General features: G+C 32.9%; 1 protein-coding gene across 1 annotated transcript in view; it reads left to right on the top strand.

Moving 5' to 3' along the window:
• Positions 1-12,404: 12,404 nt before the first annotated feature.
• Positions 12,405-21,306, top strand: part of DAAM (disheveled-associated activator of morphogenesis-like protein) — a 74,655-nt gene continuing 65,753 nt past the window's right edge. The window contains exon 1 of the mRNA XM_090103618.1: positions 12,405-12,537. The gene's annotated coding sequence lies outside the window, so the exon portion shown is untranslated. The remainder of the gene's footprint in view (positions 12,538-21,306) is intronic.

Genomic DNA, 21,306 nt, shown 5'->3' with positions numbered 1-21,306 from the left:
TTGTTAATAAAAACTCTATGTAACAAATTTATTATTTGCGCTTTTATGATATTACCTAGAATACTATTATATTATCTGTGATATTGCTAATATCAATTTTAGTTCTCCTGCATAAAAGATTTACGTGACTCCTATCTTGTAAACGTTTAATTACGTAAAACAAAAGAAACTAGATTTTTATTCCTTTTATTTTAGTCTGTTTCTTTGCTTTTGTGCGCTATAAAGAGTTTTAATGTCGCATTGTTTGAGGTTTTCAAAAGCCACGTAATTGACGCGCGATGTTATTTCTTTCTTGTTCTTTCATGGCTTTTCTTTTAATTTAGAAATGGATTACGTTTTATGATAGCCACGCAATAGTTATACGGATCGGCTTACTTTATTAAACCGTTTGAAATGTAAAGGACATCGGCCACTGCCCATACATACCAAGACCTGACTATGAAATGTCGCGACCATGATTAATATAGGGCTTAAATGGTTCGCCTAACCACCCTTAGCAATCCCACATTGCAAATATATTATTTGAAAGTGGTGGAGCTTAGAATTTTTACATAATTTGCCATTTTTGAGTTTATGGCTACGTATATAATGAATATGGTTTAGAGTTATACCTACAGCCATAACTAAATTCTAAGGGTGGACGACGTAGCCTATGTTATTTATTTGATTGATATATAAGCCAATACAATACAAATAATAAACAAAATCATGTTTTTCAGCTACGCGTCAGTCATGTCATGTGTCATCTAACCTTTGTGACTTGTGTCTATTATGCCGGTAAAAAATACGTTCCGTTTTACATATTTTAGGTATATTTTATTTTTTAAATCTATAAATTATATCTTTCTTACTGTTTTTGCTATTAAATATGATAGGTGAAATAAAACAAAGAAATATATATTATTATTCTAGTATTTTTTTAAACGTAATCGCTAATTAACTCCCGCTGCGCTGTGAAAACGAAACGCATGACACAGGTAAAAATGAAAGACGTTTGGATGCGTTCAAACAATGTTATGAATTTGAGTTTATTTATGAATAATAATACATAACATTTTCCCGGCCCGAAAAAAATAAGTTAGACCCCGTTAGTAAAAGCACGCATAAATTACTATTTTTTGATACACCGATGATTAATGTTCGCATTCAGGTCATATGTGGCCATCCTTCTTTTCTTCTATTAACAATTATTTTGATTTAACACGATACTATCCTATGACAATTGACAACAACTATTTTCTAATATTTCATATAGTCCAAGATCCCAGAGCGATAAGACATAACTTATTTTCTAAAAGATGAAACTTTAGGTTCTCAGTAGTGTCTCCTGTACTTTGTATACCTGCGTTTTTGTGAAGTTTGCCCAGTGACACCTGGGCAGGTACCAGGTGAGAAAGGTGACTAAAAATAAGAGTTACTTTACTTAAATTTAGATGGCTGATTTTTAGATATATTATATAGAATATCATTCTCAAATGGTATCGCAAGTATCAGACACTTTTCATGGACCAAAACTTTTGTCAGACGCTTTAAAGCTCCACTTCCAAAAATAAATAAACTTTACTTATTTTTAAATGTCTGATTTTTTAATATGTTATCAACATAACTATTACAAAATTATATTTAATCAGTCAGACAAATTGGAATGACCAAAAATCCACTACTTAAACACAAAAAATATTCGGCCGTGAGTACGAACGCGAGAGCATTATGCATGCGTTTCAGAGCGAGTGTATAATATATATGTGTATAGATAGTAACCCGGTTCTCCTTCTTTAACTCACATTCTGTTTCAGTCTACTGTGTATGTGCGCGCAATGTATAGTATTCATTATCGGCGCGGCGAATGATGATTCCTATGACAGTTCGTCTTAGTGATTGCTTTACAAATATTATAAAATTAATTTTAACTAAAATTTTTTACGTCTATTATGTTGTTGTTGTATTAATTTAAGGTTTTTAGCATAGATTAAGTAGGTAAGTAAAACGAAAGTTTTCCAAAGCATAAAAATGCGCTTTAATATCATTTTCACGTAATTTTTAACCCGTTTAACACAGTGTATATTATTTTATCATGAAAATGGAAGCCCCCATTTAATTTGTCTAAAAAACTTATATTATCATAGGTAAGTAAATTAACGCGAGCGGTAATTAATTAATTAATTACGCTGCGATCTTCTGTTCCATTCAATAGTGAATGAACTAAAGCTTAAGCATGGAAAAAATGTGAACTCGTTTCCATTATCGAAATTGGTTTATCGATACTTTCCGCACTAGTCGATAAATGCCCACGATGTAAGTTTTGTAGGACGTAAACGCAAAGTCAGATTGATATAATTTCTCGTAAATGTTAAGAATGGTTATAATTCCAACGGAATATCATTGTTATGGCATAAAGCTACGTAAAAATTAATAAATGCCATTTTTAGACGCCTCCAATACGTTTCTAATTTAATGGTGACGCCATTACAAGTTTGTCTCTTGAGAATAACTGTCAGTGTCATAGGAATCATCATTCGCCGCGCCGGGTATAATGAATACTATACATTGCGCGCACATACACAGTAGACTGAAACAGAATGTGAGTTAAAGAAGGAGAACCGGGTTACTATCTATACACATATACAGGGTGACTGGTAATTCGACGTGATCCTTCAAAGGGGTTATACTAGAGGTCATTTGCAACAAATTAAGTCCAGTTAACCAGGGGTCAAAAATGGATGGTTATTGAGCTATGACGGTTTTTTGATTTTTAAGAAATTTTCTTCCCTTTTACCAAAAATAATTAATTATGAAAAAACTACTACACTGTAAACCGAAGAATGAGCGATCACTTTAAAAAAAAATCTTGCCCAAAACTTGCATCACCTTAAAAATAAAAGGGTCTTAAGGTGGAATAAAACTTATTTTTGTAGTAAATTTTCCATAAGTAGTTGATTATTACTCGAAAAAATGTAGTAAACTTGGTGTACAAATTAAAGAAGTAAATTCCTTGTTTCATAAGCTTTCTAAAAAGGCACAAATGTTACCTACTTTTGCATGGGATCGAAATAAAAAGATTAAAGACGTAATTTAAATTTTGATCAAAAAACCGTCATAGCTCAATAACCATCCATTTTTGACCCCTGGTTAACTGGACTTAATTTGTTGCAAATGACCTCTAGTATAACCCCTTTGAAGGATCACGTCGAATTACCAATCACCCTGTATAATATACACTCGCTCTGAAACGCATGCATAATGCTCTCGCGTTCGTACTCACGGCCTAATATTTTTTGTGTTTAGTGGATTTTTGGTCATTCCAATTTGTCTGACTGATTAAATATAATTTTGTAATAGTTATGTTGATAACATATTAAAAAATCAGACATTAAAAAATAAGTAAAGTTTATTTATTTTTGGTGGAGCTTTAAAGCGTCTGACAAAAGTTTTGGTCCATGAAAAGTGTCTGATACTTGCGATACCATTTGAGAATGATATTCTATAAAATATATCTAAAAATCAGCCATCTAAATTTAAGTAAAGTAACTCTTATTTTTAGTCACCTTTCTCACCTGGTACCTGCCCAGGTGTCACTGGGCAAACTTCACAAACACGCAGGTATACAAGGTACATGAGACACTACTGAGAACTTAAAGTTTCATCTTTTAGAAAATAAGTTATGTCTTATCGCTCTGGGATCTTACTCTAATATTTCTCTTTTAAATATTTGATTATTATTGCGTCAAAATTTTAACTTATCAGGCACAATAATATTTAACTGCATTCACATCTTTGCATTCCTATTCTTATTTAATTTTTTTTTAATATTTCAGGACAATTTTCAAATACGGCACGATCTGATCCCATACTTAGCTTTCGCTCATATTAAATCTTGTTCAATAAATATCACGTAGGAAATATAGGCTAGATTCGATAGTCGGGAATTAATTCACTCTTACAGAATAATAAATATGTTTTTCAGATTTCATCTATCTTTTATTTCTAACCTCATTAATGTCAGTTACATCACCGCTCACTAATCTAAATTCCTCACCCAAAAAAAGTTGTAACGATGTTTACAATGTGTCGTATCTTAAAATTAGTTCTATTAATGGTTTTAACGACAGCTGTCGCCGTAAAAGTTCGTGCCATATTTACACTAGGCTAGAAATAGTATGCGGAAGCTGAGTCGTATTATAAAACGATGTCATCTATATTTCTATCTATACTTACTATAATATTATAAAGCTGAAGTTTGTTTGTTTGAACGCGCTAATCTCAGGAACTATTGGCCCGATTTGAATTTGAAATGCTTTCGGCGTTAGATAGCCCATTTTCGAGGAAGGCTTTATGCTAGATATATGTCATCACGCTAAGAGCGGAGCACTGCGAGTAGGAGATATATCTTTAGTGGTTATTGAATCGTACGTGTCGAGTTGTAGTTATGTAGGTGAATTTTGCAAAAGAATTGGGCATGCCCTCTGTAATTTTAAACTTATATTAATTGATCATATCATTTGATATTACGGTACGGTATGGTTTAAGCGCTATTGAAAAGTGTAGAATATATGTACGTGAACTTCGCCTGGGAGATTATAAGAATAATCAGCAAATGTATATCTTGGAGGTTTGAAAATAAAATTATTAAAAACATAAAGGTACAGGCACATATCGTAATATGAGATCGTAACGGATTTGTGAAGATTCAGACTGAACTTAGAACTACTATTATCGATGACTTTTGCCCGTGAATCACAATTAATCATGTAAACGTAAGTGTTAGTAATTAATTACATGTTCTAAAAACTTCAACCCGCTACTCGTTCTATAACCCATCTCCATAAATGACAATATTATATTCACAGACGAGACGATACAGTCACTTTTTATCGAATTCCCGATACATATCCAACATAAACAGGCATTCACACGCGTTATTACAATCAACACTGCACACCTGGTTTTTCTTGTATTTAAAATAGAACAGCGTTCGCCAACCTTTGGTTTAGTAATGTTTATGAGGTAATACTAATAATTTTTTTTCAGTCAAGTAGATTCGTTTTCCTAACTAAGTTTCGTTGGTTAAGTGTTTAGTACATTACCGTAAAAAGCATGAGTTCATCCCTTGGAGAGTTAGAAAAAATAGAGCCATGATTCGTTAAGGTATTGAACTCTGATGATCTAATCTGTAAAACTATAAAATCGATCTCCGTATTAAGATAATCCAAACTAACAGTTGATGGTGAGAACAGAAGCAAGTCTCGAATTATATGTCGAAAAGGTGCAATTTTCTTCGCAACAGAAGACAAATCTACAATAATATCGTTGAATCTTGAAATAATTCCTATAGTACAAAAATTCTAATGTTATTTATCAATACAGAGCCTAAGGTACGTCACCCCTGCACCACACCATTAACCCACAATGCCCTGGATGTGCACTTGCATTGTTGCGTGTTCCACTTTACGTAATATGAATGCTATTACTCTATTAGGTTCACTTGCTTCACTGAATTAGTGACGGCTGTTTAGATTTGCATGCATTGTTATATGGAAATTATTTTTGGTCTAAGCTAATGGGTCTTGTTCTTCCTCTTTGTGGTTGTTTGTTTTGATTATTGATTGTCCTTGTTTTGGTATTGGTGTAGATCTAGTGATGGTTATGTGATTTCTGCTTTGACGATAAAGTTGAATGATTTAACTTTTCTATTATTGCTAATAGACTACAGGCCCGTGTTGAAAAAATTATGGGTCATTTGACCCACCACCTGACCTATCTAGAATGATATAAGAGCATAAAATAATAAGATTCAGCACTATGACGTCACTTGTAAGCTGTCCACCTGAGTGCAGATGAGAATTCGAAGGTTCAGGTAGAGATTTTCTCCCCTTGTCTCCATGATTTTTGTACGGCGTTGCGGAATAATTGATTAAAAGTAGTATAGAAGTAGTATGACACAGATGCCGTACAAAATCAAATGACCAAATTTACTCCGGCAACTGTCGAAAAATAAAAATAAATTCCGACTTTGTGGACCACCATTTTTGTACGGCATCTGTGTCATACTATTTCTATACTGCTTTTAAGCCATTATTCCGCAACGCCGTACAAAAATCATGGAGACAAGGGGAGAAAATCTCTACCTGAACCTTCGAATTCTCATCTGCACTCAGGTGGACAGCTTACAAGTGACGTCATAGTGCTGAATCTTATTATTTTATGCTCTTATATCATTCTAGATAGGTCAGGTGGTGGGTCAAATGACCCATAATTTTTTCAACATGGGCCTGTAGTCTATAACTTCTATCGTTTTATTTTCCTTATCAGAGCGCCGAGACGAACGTCAAAACGCCAAGGAATAGAATACGCTATCGATAGAAATTGACATAAGTGTATGATGTTTTGCCTAAGGATTCGGTCACCCTACCAACAACAACGACGACCACGAACAAAATTTTCATCCAGTCGCAATTAAAAAAAATTGTGCAAAACACAAGTAAAAATGAAATTTAAGAATTTCCTGTCGTATTGGTGTTTGGAAAAAATTTTTTAGAGATCAATGGATAAACAAACAGGTTTTTCATAGAAACGGTGGCTCCTAGAAAAAAATGTATTTAACCTTTTTTATAGATAATTAGATGATCTACAATTTTGGTTCAGGTGATTGTATGATAAACTTACCGTCTCGGCGAAAATCGCAAAAATCCCTATTTTCTTTTATTAATTGACCTCGAAATTTTTTATTTCCGAGTACCAGAATGACGGGAGATTTTAATATTGATTTTGAACAAATTTCGGCAAGATTGGAATTTTGGTCGTGGTCGTCTTCGTCGTTGGTAGTGTGACCGAACCATTACCAAAATGTCATGAGCTTATGTCAATAATTAGCGTTAGCAGTTTCTATTCCATGGCGTTACGTACGTTTGTCTAAAGTCCCAGCCCTATTTTTTGCTCTTATAGTTGTTTATGAGATCTACTTCCGATTTCCAGGAACGAAATTGATTTGGACGTAATAAATATAATGTTATAGTCATTTTTATAGGCCATTGTAGTGTTCTCAGAACCACTCGGCTCAGTATCGATGTCCAAAAGCGATTTCGTGACTCTGATGTTATTCATGAATTATGTTCGGCTCTGTACGTGCCCCCATTTGACGGGTTAATAATGTAATTTGACGTGTAATGACGCATGTTTATCTAAATTGGTCGTAGAAGAGATTGTAATATGGGTATACCACTTACGTTTTACTTGTGCGTTTTATTTAGCGTGCGGTGCGTTTTATTTAGCCGTAATTAAATTATTATACTTCCTCGTCCTTTTAATAGGCTTAAACATTTTAGGGATTCTGTGTTCAATGATTTTGCATGACGCATGTGTTCTTAATCTGCATAGATAATGTAATCTCAGATGTTAACTTTAAGGACAGCTATTTGAGTTAATGTGTATTATCTTTAGCATTGTAGTAATCTGTTTCCATAGACATTGGTACTATGTAATTAAAATTAACGTTTATTGTATGTTCACTGTCGAATCTCGTTGTCGAAGAACTTTTAACTTTTTTTAGAAGGTAATTGCATATTAGCTACACTATAATTAGAAGTGCATACATCTTAACCCGAACAAAGAAATATTCTTCCGTCTGTATATGCACTACACAGAAACGCTTTCACCATACCCCATGACGCCATAAGAGATGCAGTCTAGCGGTCACAAAGCGCCATATACGCAAATGGGTTGCGCAGTGACACGAGCATAGAGGTAATGAGCTGCTCATATTGGTTCTGCTACGTGCCAAGTATGATGATGATGATATGATGTATAGAGTGGATTAGGGTGGATGAATGGGAATGTTGTCTTTGACATTAGCTGATCAAGTGTTCGTTTTGTTTTGTTCGTGTCTATTGTAGTAGTCGTTGAAAAGTAAATAAAAATAGCTGTATGGAAAAGTGATGAGGTGGGAAATTATATGCTTAATATTTTTACCACAATTCTATCAGAACTTTTCTCCCTGTTGATTACTTTATTTGCCTATCAACTCGTTCTCTATGTTTTCTATTAATTATTATAATTTGGCACAATATGTGAACTTAGAAAGCTTAGGTACTTTCTCCCTGTAACATTTATGAGCTAGGACATAAAGGTGACTAGGTATTTTCACTTGAAAATCGTACGTGCTGAAAATGTGTCGGGTTGATTTTGAATTCTGCAAAAACTTTTGAAGCTTTGAAAGAAGTGTTCGGAATACAGTGCCTTTTGTTTCAGTATGAGAACGCTTCAAGGCGTGTGTGTTTACAAAATATAATGATCGTCGAAACAATTCGTCGGAGTTTGTGTCCATTAAGAATTTAATGTCCTCAACAGCTAATGTTTATGGCTGACCCAGTCTTGCATAATAGGAATGTTAATACACTTAGGGCCGATTTTTCAATCCCGAGATAAACAGTCTTATAACTACCGCTCGAATAGATTTATTCAATTATTTATCTAACTCATAACGGCTCGCCTATTTTTCAATCGTGATTTATTTGATGAATAACTATCTGACCAAATATTTCCATATTGGCAGCTCTGCTCTCGGAGTGGCGAAACAAACATATTAAATTAGTCAGGTTAGAGCGGGATAGAGTCAACTCTTGCAATTTGTCAACAACCGTCATTATGACTCACGTCAGGAGTGCATTTTAAGTTTGTCTTGTCTTCTATGATTGTTGATTGTTGTTTTGATTCGAGTAAAGAGTTTGGTTAAATTTGTGTTTCAATTTCTATATTTTACAATGGAAACGACATAGGCATAGGCAGCGTTCGGCAAATTTTCAATGGCATGGTCATCAGTACTATCAAAAACATCAATTTCAATATTATTTTAATTGATAATAATTATATAGCAAGAGGTTTAATTGTTAATAATTCTACGCTCTATGTTATGACACAAGAAAATATCCCAAATTTGACGCGACAGTTGTCAACTCAAACGCCTAACCGTCGAATAGCGCGCTATCTGGCCGTTGGAGCGGCAAATAGATTTATTCCTCAAATAACGTAGTTATTCGATAGATAAGTCCTATTCGTCTATTGAAAAATTGAATATTTTGTTAACTGAAGAATAAAGTCTATCTAGCTGTTTATCTGGGCATTGAAAAATCGGCCCTTAATGGATTTCAATGAGTGAAGTCTCCACCGGAACTATGCAAATGATTTTACCGGCAGCCTCCGATTTATCTTTTGTCTCACATTTGAAATAGTGTGGGAAAGAGATAACCACTGGATGCATTCGGAACAACGTTATGTTTGCAATGTTGCTCAATATATTTCAATGATACATAATCGCACGTTAAGAAATAACCGTACTGTGCTTATATTTACATGAATAATGCACTTTTTATGAGGTACTTAGGGTAATTTTTGGGTTTATGACGGTGGTCTTCAATTTTATGTACGCATTTTTCGGCATGAATTAATATGTGGCGAAAATGTTTATGTAAGTTTATGAAAGAATTGATGGTTATTATAACACGATTTACCTAGTAAATGCATGCTTTTGATATTGTTTTTTGTTTCACGAGTTATTGTTTTGTTTACCATAATAATATGTGGTATGAAATATCTCCTAAGACTGGTTTATATTTGATAGCTCATAAACATTCATAGTTACTAAACAATAATATATGAATAGTACATGTTGTAACCACGGTCCGCCATCGATACGGATTGCTGTTGAATATTATCAGCTGTAAATATGTAGAAATAGTGTTCATATCAAGGTCATATTCAGTAATGTTACGAGGTTGTTGGGATGCATAAGGTTAAAAGTATATGTGGCTATATTATCAACTATGGTAATAGTTTTTTTTATAGAAAGAGGCATTGGTAGCTAGATAGAGATCATAAGAGAAGCTAATCGTTCGACTGTCCGATGGTCCAAATTCGACTTTTATCATTCTACCTACTCTTTGCACTTGTAATCTTATATTGTGACGAAAAATTAAAAAAAAAGATCTGTGTTGTAATATTATAAAAGAAAAAATCATCGTCATGAAACAAGGAAAAAACAAAGAAAAGAAAAGCCTAAACGAGTTAATATATCTACTAGACATATCTATTGCAGTTCTGTACCTAGTAATGTTTTTTTCCCATAGTAAAAAATATTTCCTAAATTGGAATTTCTCTTCCCAGCGGAATTCCGGTTGAAGTGAGTATTGAATACATGTTCGTGAAAATAAAGGCTTATTTATTTAGCGCTCGCAAATTTATAGCGCATTAAGGCACACACCTTAATTAATTAATGCAAATGGATAAAATGTTTAACCAAGTAATTAATTAGCATTGCGAAACTCGACGGCAGGTGAACTGTAATGGCTCATTCACGTTTCTTTGATAACGCGGTGGTTATTGAGGATGTAGTAAAATATGAGTAATAGAAGTAGAATACTAGAAGACGTGTGTTGCTCTGTATGTGATGTGTGCAATTGAATGCATTGTATTTGTATGTTGTCGCTAACCTTGTGATTTAGTTCGTATGTCGGTTAATAGTACACATTCGGATGATTTGTACTTAATAAAAACAAAGGAGGGGTCCATTCTATCCTAACTGGCAATATATCCCATCAATCGCTTGTGATTAAAAGTTTTGGTCATATTTCGTAATACATTTTATTTCAGGAAATACAAAATATTCCTAATTTTACTAATTTAAATCATCAACAATGAAGCAAATCTATACTATAGGAACTGAATAAATCGATATAATCTTTGTAAGGTAATCTAAATAGCTTAGTCGGCGTCTACAGTATTAGTGCTTAGACAGTTAATCTGAAGAAGGGTAATATCACTAATAAGGATTAAATATGGGCGTGCTGCCTGGCCTTCACTTGAAGTAAGTAGTTTTTTTTTTTTTTTTAATTAAACTTTATTTATTAAAACTTTGTTTGTAACATTGTTGATCAGGAAATTGCATTCAAGAATTAAAATCCACATTGGTAATTTGATTTTAGACTGACTGACTTGTTGAGTTTCATCATCAGGCCATTATGTGCCAACTGCTGGGACACGGGCCTCTCGTAAGTTATCAGGCAGTAATCCACCACGCTGGCCAAGTGCGGTTTGGCAGATGTCACATGTCGTCGAACTTTTGCTTCTTCGACATGTCGGTTTCCTCACGATAATTTCCTACATCTTTCAGGCAGTGGTGATGTTATAAATATGCGCAGATAGACATAGAAAACAGAAGAATAATGACGATCTTTAGATATTCTAATAAATGATCACATCTTACAGATTCTATATTAAATTTCAGGAAACATATACCATGGCCGTGAATCTTATCACTCGTTGTATGCAAAACATTATCAGCTATCTCGATTGTGCCTCTCTTTATCTCTTAGCATATTGTGTCTGTTTGTATGGCAAATGTTTTGATTTACCTGTAGTTGCGTATGTTTGCTTTTGGTGAAATTTATTGAATATTTTGGTCTGTGGAAGTTTGTGGGATGGTAAGTACTGTAGGATGTATAGTGGTGCTTCTGATTTCTTTGCATTGTGAGAATTTGTTCAACTATAAAGAGGTTCTATTTGGGACATTTAATTGCTTCGCCTGCTGATATTTTTTATAATGTACCTAGGTTGTGATATGTATGCTGCCACTGTTTATTTTTATTTAACGGTCATGCGAGATAAATTTGTGTTTCAAGAATAGTTTTTATAACGTGAATTGTTAATGATGAATAAATTATTTTGCTGTTGATTTTTACGAAGTGTTGTCTAGTAATTTATTTATTTTTGTTTTTCAACTTTCCTTTAAATAAATTCCAACTCAAGATTGTTTTGATTAATTTCTTCGTCTAAATATAGATTGCTGCTGATTTGAAAAATATATGATTGAACATTTCTAACTCAAAATGTAACAAAGTGAGCAAATTTTATTTTATTCTTAACAAAGCACTTTTATATGACGACCTACTATCCTCTATTTTTTATACGATTTGACAAAAGCATTAATCGATTTTGCAAATTGAACCATGTTACTATTGGCGATATAATTCGTCGCTAACAATATAATGAGAATCGATCAGCAAAAAATACAAAAAAAGGTTTATTTGACACACATTTAACACTGACAATTTTCAAACAAAAAAGGAGGAGGTTCTCAATAAGACTGTATTTCAGTTTATTATCTCAAAACTTTCGACTGGGTAAACCGATTTTGACTATTCTTTTATAATTTGGAAGCTGGTGCTTATGCCATGCCATGTGGTTTCATTATTTGGTTTAGTTCTGACAATTTCGAAAGCGTTGTTGAAGATTTTTGTTCAATTAATATACTTAAAAATGCTTATTTCTGTTACAGGTACGTATTGCAGTAAAATAATGTATACAGAAGGCGCATGGTGAGTTTTCTATTTTCACCGTGCTATAGTTTGGTGAATGTCTGGTTGTACGTAGGTATCGGCTTGCAGCGAACGGTTCGCTCTCAGTCACCTGTGCGTAGCGGTGGCGTGCGCTCGCCATGTTTCAATGTTTTGTAGTGCTATGTGATTCCTTCTTGTGATTAACAGTGAAGTATGCAAATTGTGTGATACATATTACCTACTGGGTGCAATTCTGTCATGTAATGACGTGATGCGTTTGAGGTTGTATGTATTATGTTGGTAGTGTGTTTTGTTTTTTTTTTGCGGTCGCGTTTTGGTACGATTTTGCGATGTTTTTGATAAGATTTTTCGTAATTTTTTGGGAAAATAAAAATAAATGAAGTTTAGATATATTATATTTAAAATAAAGTCTGATACGATTTATAATCTGAAAATTCTCTTATCAATATCATGTTCAAGTTTATCTCACGAAGACGTCGGTCTTTGGACACAAAGTGAAATACATATTTTAATTGTAGATAATTAAAGCCTTCCGAGTTGTCGACCTTTGTAAAGGAAAGTGAAATGATTAAATAAATTAACGCATTTTAATGCTGCTCCGGTTTAACTTGATTTATTTAAAAACATAATTACGGTGAAATTATCATGTCTGTTGACTTTTATTTATTTTTAATCTGTGTGAGAGTTTTTACTATTTTATATTCTACATTAAAACAAGTAAATTATTAAAAAAACAAAATACCCGACTGCACACTAAAAAAAGAGTGATTGAAATGAATCTAATGATACCGCATACATATTTTTTTAAAGGGAAATTTAGAAAAAATATTATTATGTCTTTATCCCGTGGGACTTTTAGGATAAAATGTATCCTATGACACTCCCGTAATCAAGACAAATCTAACGATACCTCATACATCAAAATCCATCAAGCCGTTTAGGCTACAGGTGGTCACAAAGGAAAAGACATACATACATACTTACATACACTCGAAAAACATTACCCTCCTTCTTTGGCAGTCGGGTAATAAAATTTGAATTAGTTATTATAATAGGTAAGTATACTGTGTTTTTTTATGAAAAAATTTAATTTATTATTGTTTTATTCAAAATTAAAGTGCGCATAGACAATTATCTTTATCACTTTTTAGGGTTCCGTAGCCAAAATGGCAAAAACGGAACCCTTATAGTTTCGTCATGTCCGTCTGTCCGTCTGTCCGTCTGTCCGTCTGTCACAGCCGATTTACTCGGAAACTATAAGTACTACAGTGATGAAATTTGATGGGAATATGTGTTGTATGAACCGCTACAAAAATATGACACTAAATAGTAAAAAAAAGAATTGGGGGTGGGGCCCCCCATACATGTAACTGAGGGATGAAATTTTTTTTTTCGATGTACATACCCGTGTGGGGTATCAATGGAAAGGTCTTTTAAAATGATATAAAGTTTTCTAAAAAACATTTTTCTTAAAGTGAACGGTTTTTGAGATATCAGCTCTCAAAGTCGTAAAAAGTATGTCCCCCCCCCTCTATTTTTATAACTACGGGGTATAAAATTCTAAAAAAAATAGAGGTGATGCATGCTAATTAACTCTTTCAACGATTTTTGGTTTGATCAAAGTATCTCTTATAGTTTTTGAGATAGGTTGATTTAACTGTAATTTATTATATTTGCTGCTACGGAACCCTTTGTGCGCGAGCCCGACTCGCACTTGGCCGGTTTTTTTTATCTATTGACGGTAGTTAGATACTTTTCATTAATGTGACAAATGATAACTCTTGCCACGAAGCTCGAAGAAAGAAAAAACAAAAATAAAAGCTCAAGAAATAAATCGCGCGTGTTTTTGCAAGTGAAAAATAATGATTTGTGACAGTTTTATATTTTCAAGAAATAATTAAAGTTTAATGGTATGTAATATTACTTGATTCTTTACGTAAATGGGAAATATTGATTATTGAACAGAATGGATGACAAAAAACAAAGTGATATTTAAATAATTTATGTAAAAGTTTATAATATATTACCTATATACCGTAGTTAAGAATAAATCGTGACTGATATAATGTAAGTACCGTTAATGTGCATAGATAATCGTGACTCTAATATGTATATTGATTAAATAATTTATTATTTCTTTTTTGTCAATTAAATATTTGCAAATTTTCACTTATAATACCACAAGAGCTTCAAAATTATCGGGTATTTTCCGATAGGTTCGTTGCAAACAAATGAAGGAGTCAAGTTTTTAGTCAAGGTTAAAAAATGACGAGCGCGAAGCGCGAGTGATTTTTCCTGAAAAACTTGACGACTTTATTTGTTTGCAGGGAACCTTGAGGGAAATGCCAGATAATTTTGAAGCTCGTGTGGTATTCGGGAGATTATTTTTCCGTCCCAAATGTCGGCCAATAATTTCACAATTGAATTGAACCTGTCAGTTTGACGTCAACGACCAGAGAAAATTTTCAAAAAATTATCAGTATAATACCATGTAGGTTGTACCACGTGACGTCGAATGGTGCAATTCTATTGGTCGATATTTGGGTCGGAAAAAAAAACAAAAAAATTTTTTTTTTTGGAATTGTCAAGCATCTGTTTTTTGTTCTATTCTATGACAATTTTTGTAAGTTTAATGTTAAGTATAACATGCCAAAACTAAATTTTGTAAAACAGACATAAAATAGGTATTTATCAATGTCTAAAAGAATCATTTATATGGGGAAAAAAAGAATGGTAGAAAGGAAGAAAACAAGACAATTACCTTCCTGCAGGCAATCCCTATGCCAAGTGCAGGTGCAGACATAATCGATTTTTCCTACCGCAGACGGTAATGGATTGCTATTCAAATTACTTTCTCTGCTTATACGTATAGTTTTTTTTGTCTTTAACGTAGGTATAAACTTTAACCTTTATACTATGATATTATAATAAATATCCTCATATTCATCTAGTATTTATCTAAGATAGAAGAAGACAAATCGAAATCCATTTTAGTTTGGAATTTGTCACTAAATGTTGCGAATTATTTTAGCTCGATTTAGGAAAATGAGTATAATATAAAGTGGCTGTTATTAGTAACATTAATAAGGATGATATTAATTTTACAATATTTGTACACTCACATCATCAAGATACAGTAATGGGATATAAATCGTTAGTTGCACAGCGAAATTGTTGTTACCGCAATCTCTTTCCTCACTGTTGCAAGATAATACAATATTTCATAGATATTGCAAAAAAATTGCAAGTGAAATTCTATGATGAAAATGTTTTGATAGACTGAAGGAGATATTTTTATTAGTACTGAACTCGTAGTAGGTACCCTGTTCTTGGAAGTGATTGGCTTTTGTTATGGTTTTGTGTATAATTTGTTTTGAAATAGTTACTATTATGGTATTACCACAGAATACATAATAGTAGCTAAACGCTACAGAACGGACACTCTCCGCCTCCCGCCAAAATTAAACTTACCTCACCCCCGCGCGATCAGACATAAAATGGGCCATATTTTTCTGCAAGGACGATACGCAACGAAGTTTGACAACATTAATCAAATTGACTTAAAGTAATTTTATTATTTTGGATTTGTGATTATCGTTTTTCGTAGAAAATGGTTAGATATTGTGCTGTTTACGGATGTATTTCATCAGAAAAACGCGAATTTTTTTTTACGCTAGTCACAAATGTGCCAACCATAAAGCGTTAACACACACATTTGCAGTCTCTACAGTGTGACTGTCAAAACGATCATTTTGTATGGAGTGTCCGGGGTGTGGTATTACTAGTATGCCAAGATAAGGCTAGATCAAGTTAATCGATTTGATTTGGGCAATAAAAGTTAATAATTGTAATAATGAAAATAATATTTCTGACTTCGCAAATTATTATCAAACAAATAATATCCAATTTTGTAACTTGGATAGCTATAACGAAATTTTTTTATTGCATGTACACATACATGTACACTTATTGCATTAAGACGTAATGATTACTTATTTTAACGCATGTTATTCAGTACGTTCCTCTTGCTAACACACTGATTTTAAACTTTAAACTTTTTGGCTTCCACGTATAATAAATAGCCTTCGCCCTTCTGGCTTCATCTATCTTATAATGAGCAACTATTATCTAAATCTTTGTATCTTTTTTCTAAAAGATAGACACATAAAATAGACAGACATACGATTGCATATGAATATAGGTAGGTATGCATTTAGAAATTAAAGATTTTAACGGATTTAAAACGCGATTTATTCATTATATTATTTTCCCGACGTATCGCACTTTGCAGCGAGCGTGGTCACCGGGAGACTGAAATATTTAATTTCTAAATGTATAATACTCTAGTAAAATCAAAATATACTAGAAAATACTAGGTAGGTATGCATTCAAACTTTAATATAGGTTTGAATGAATTAGTTTGTTTTTAAGTCAGTACCTATGTAAATAAAGAGAGCAACAGTTTTATTTAATTCAAAAACGTTTACTTACATGGAAATTTTTATGAACACTTGGGTGAAAGTTATTCACCGGTAATAACGTTTAACCTTGTTGCCAATAGATATTCTAATTTAAATAATTACTGGAAACTATTGAACCGATTAAGGGCCGTTTATTGTATACATAGTTTATTTTGTAGGTATTGTTAGAATTGTTGAATTATGGAAGTTGAAGTTGAAGTGGATTTTCGTTTAATTTATTGTCGTTGAAATGTTAGTAGGTTTTGTTTTACAATACATATTATTATGTTGTAAGGGCTTTTATAGTTAAATGGTATTCATTTTTAGAAGGTCTTTGAGATGAAGTTTATTTTAATAATTTGTAAACATTAGCTTTCAGTAAATTTTTGAAGTAATGTAGTAGGTAATTTATAACATAATTTTAATACATTTTTTGTCTAATATTATTTCGTTGTGAAATATTTTGTAGCAATTTGTTAAATTTTGAATATAAAGTTTCTTAAGTTTGATCTTCAATACTTTAGTAATGGAATTCAAAACATTTATATTGTTATGTAATTTGTGAAGAAGCCGACAAATGCAATAATAAAAACGTAAAAGTACTGCTTAACATAGATACAGTTTTTAATTACTATGCCAAGGAGAATCCTTGTTTATAATATGATTGTTCTACTTCTGTTTTTTATGCAAGAATAATGGAAATGGTAATTAATGTCGATTTTTCAAAACATTCATTTTTCAACTTCCTAACATGTGTTTTTAAATTATCTGTATCGATGTTGTTATTGAGAATATCAAATGAATAAGTTTGTATGTTTGTCTGTTACGTTAACCACTATTAGGATTTTGATATCTATATTAATGGAAGCTTAGAGAATGCTTAAGGGTAGGTACTTATCTCGATTCTCGTGTTTAAACATAACGGAAGACTGAAGAGAGTTAGGGTTGGCAGGTCTGGGCCGTTGAAAAGTTAGTTTTTACTAATTTGGGAAATGTAAACGTTTATTTGCGACGCGGTTGGCGCAGTGGTAAAGCAATTGCCTACTGAGCCGACGGTCCCGGGTTTGGATCTGGATGTTATTATCTATATAATATGTATTTATTAAATATTATATTTATCGTCGCCTAGTACCCACAACACAAGCCTTAATTGAGCTTACTGTGGGACTAGGTCGATTTGTGTAATAATGTCCTATAAATATTTATTTATTTATATTTATTTTCATTTAAATCCATCGATAACAAGGCTTTTGCTTCAGAGAGAAAGCACAAGATTTTACGCGATACGTCACGTAGGTTTGGCTGTCTTTCTCTTATTATAGGTATCCTTTAACCAGGGTGCACTCACACACATCAGTCACCGTCACGGCACGTCACCGGACAGGATTAAAAAAAAATATGTATCAATAGTTCTAGTATGACTCTGTTCCCACACGACAGTCGCCGGCACGAAATCTATCAGTGACGTCCCCGGTCAGGCACGTCAAATAATCTTTCCATACATGTATCATACTTTTATCCCCACTCACCCGGTGCCGTCACGTCTCAGTTCAGTCAGCGTCGTGCTACCGTCAATTGCTACATGTTCTCTAGCGTGACACACGTCTAATCACTCACTAACCTGATGTATGTGTTCAATGATTCAGTCAAACCGGCGACGTGACTGACGGACAACATGACGGTGACTGGTGTTTGTGGATACGTACACAAACCGTCACCGATCAGTCATCGGTGACTTGACGGTGACTGATGTGTGTGAGTGCACCCTTAATCTTCTTATATATAAAAAAACCGGCCAAGTGCGAGTCGGGCTCGCGCACAAAGGGTTCCGTAGCAGCAAATATAATAAATTACAGTTAAATCAACCTATCTCAAAAACTATAAGAGATACTTTGATCAAACCAAAAATCGTTGAAAGAGTTAATTAGCATGCATCACCTCTATTTTTTTTAGAATTTTATACCCCGTAGTTATAAAAATAGAGGGGGGGGGACATACTTTTTACGACTTTGAGAGCTGATATCTCAAAAACCGTTCACTTTAAGAAAAATGTTTTTTAGAAAACTTTATATCATTTTAAAAGACCTTTCCATTGATACCCCACACGGGTATGTACATCGAAAAAAAAAATTTCATCCCTCAGTTACATGTATGGGGGGCCCCACCCCCAATTCTTTTTTTTACTATTTAGTGTCATATTTTTGTAGCGGTTCATACAACACATATTCCCATCAAATTTCATCACTGTAGTACTTATAGTTTCCGAGTAAATCGGCTGTGACAGACGGACAGACGGACAGACGGACAGACGGACATGACGAAACTATAAGGGTTCCGTTTTTGCCATTTTGGCTACGGAACCCTAAAAAAAAAATGAATCGCAAAATGTGTTGGTAAGCGCATAACTCGAGAACGGCTGAACCGATTTCGATAATTCTTTTTTTATTATATTCCTTGAAGTACGAGGATGGTTTTTATGTAGAGAAAACGTAAATATGTACCACGGGCGAAGCCGGGGCGGACCGCTAGTAATATATAATACTACTTTATTTTATATACCGTCAGTTCTAGCTTAGATCATAGTCTGATACTGTATGAAATTTAATAATAAGTACGTGTGTTTAAATGAATAGGTAGTTAGTTTTCTTCCTGTACCCTATAAAAACGTTTATCGTGTGTGGGGTGTTAATTATTTATGCCACTTAATTTTGTTCTAGATTAAGCAATGATAAGAAGCTAAATGATATTATCATAGATTTGATCTCTTTAAATAATAGGCATTAAATATTTAAGGCTAGTTAAACCTCCTTCCTCTTACATTGATAAAATAATTATTATTTAAAACTATTAATATATGTTTTACTAATTAATATATAAGTATATAATTTGTCCACAAATATATGTAGGTATTATGTTTTCGGTTACAAACATAAAAAGGCACATTTCGTAATTTATTCATTTATTTCATTTATTTCAATGAAGTAATGAAGTTTATTTTAAAAATTTTAAATGCTTATTTAAAAATTAAAAAATAGTAGAAGTAACAAGAAATGTTCAAAAGCCATATTTATTCATAATCAACAACTTAGTGCTAGAATAATGTGCTAATGTGATACAAATGCAAATTGTCGTATAATATTATAAATGACCGATATTTTGTAATTAATTCATAAGCGAGTTTTGCGCTGATTTTAGTTATTTGAAGTATAATTTTTTAAGTAACTAATGCAAATTATTTGAATATTGCTTTAATGTTTGTTTCTTTTAGCTGGAATTTTATAAATACATTTGATAGTTAAAGTTCGTTTTTGCATAGGATTATGTATCTATTTAAACTCAAACTCAAACTCAAAGTCTTTAGTATTAATAATTCAAGATACGTACAAAAAAGTTTGAATGATAAGTACATATTAAAAACTAGCTTCCGCCCGCGACTCCGTCCGCGCGGATGTCGGTCTTCGCGTGGATGGTTTATTTCTCCATTTTGAGTAACTCTGACAATGACATCTTATAAATATCTATTGGACCCAAATACGGCTAGGCCTATAATAATACGCAACGTGTTCGCGGTTCTACAGAACAACGTCTATGGATAAAACTGAAAAATTAAGATTAATTTTTTTTCTACGTATTTTTCCAGGATAAAAAGTATCCTATTTTACGCCCAGGATAATAAGGTATAATTATACCAAGTTTCATCGAAATCGAACCGGTAGTTTTCACGTGATGTCTTCACATACAGACAGACAGACAGACAGACAGACAGACAGACAGACAAAAATTTTTTTAATCACATATTTGGGTTTGGTATCGATCCAGTAACACCCCCTGCTATTTATTTTTTCAATATTTTCAATGTACAGAAATGACCCTTCTACAGATTTATTATATGTATAGATGTGAAATTATATGTCCTCTTATCTCAGTAGGTATATATGTAGTTAAAACAAAAACATATTGCACTAAAATTGTCCGCTTTTAATTTTTATTTTTTACCAAAAAAATCTTAAAATTTCACAAATCATTTTTTCTTATTTTAAACTATCTAGTATCGGTAATAACTATTTAATAATATGTCATATGTGGTACTGGTAGCGATATCTTAGACTACAATGATGTCATCAAGATAAATCGAAAGTGACTCAAGTTTACGGTTATCTACGAGCAGATTCCATTTCACTTGACCCGCGGTAACCCTCCTCAATATTCGTCTGATTCGCGAAGGCTCGATTGTCTTGTGAAACCGAATACCTATTATTGTAGACTGAGAGCTGGTGTACATTTTGTGTTGTTTCAAGTATTTAAGAGATTAGGGTGATGATAATTTTCTATATTATCGATTTGCTTGTACCATATTTTTTTACGTTTTGAATTTTTTTATTATAACTGTTTATATGAATTTGAATGTATGATTATCAAAATATAACGCATGACAGGGAGTTTTATATTTTAAAAATATCGACCAAATTTAACTTGTGAATTTTATCGTAGAATGAGAA

This window comes from Colias eurytheme, chromosome 7 (genome assembly GCF_061535395.1).
Source record: "Colias eurytheme isolate Ceu_HAF_F1 chromosome 7, ilColEury1 Martin Lab GWU primary, whole genome shotgun sequence".
NCBI lineage: Eukaryota > Metazoa > Arthropoda > Insecta > Lepidoptera > Pieridae > Colias > Colias eurytheme.
The sequence above is the reverse complement of the archived record's forward strand: the minus strand, read 5'-3'. Positions and strand labels throughout refer to the sequence as shown.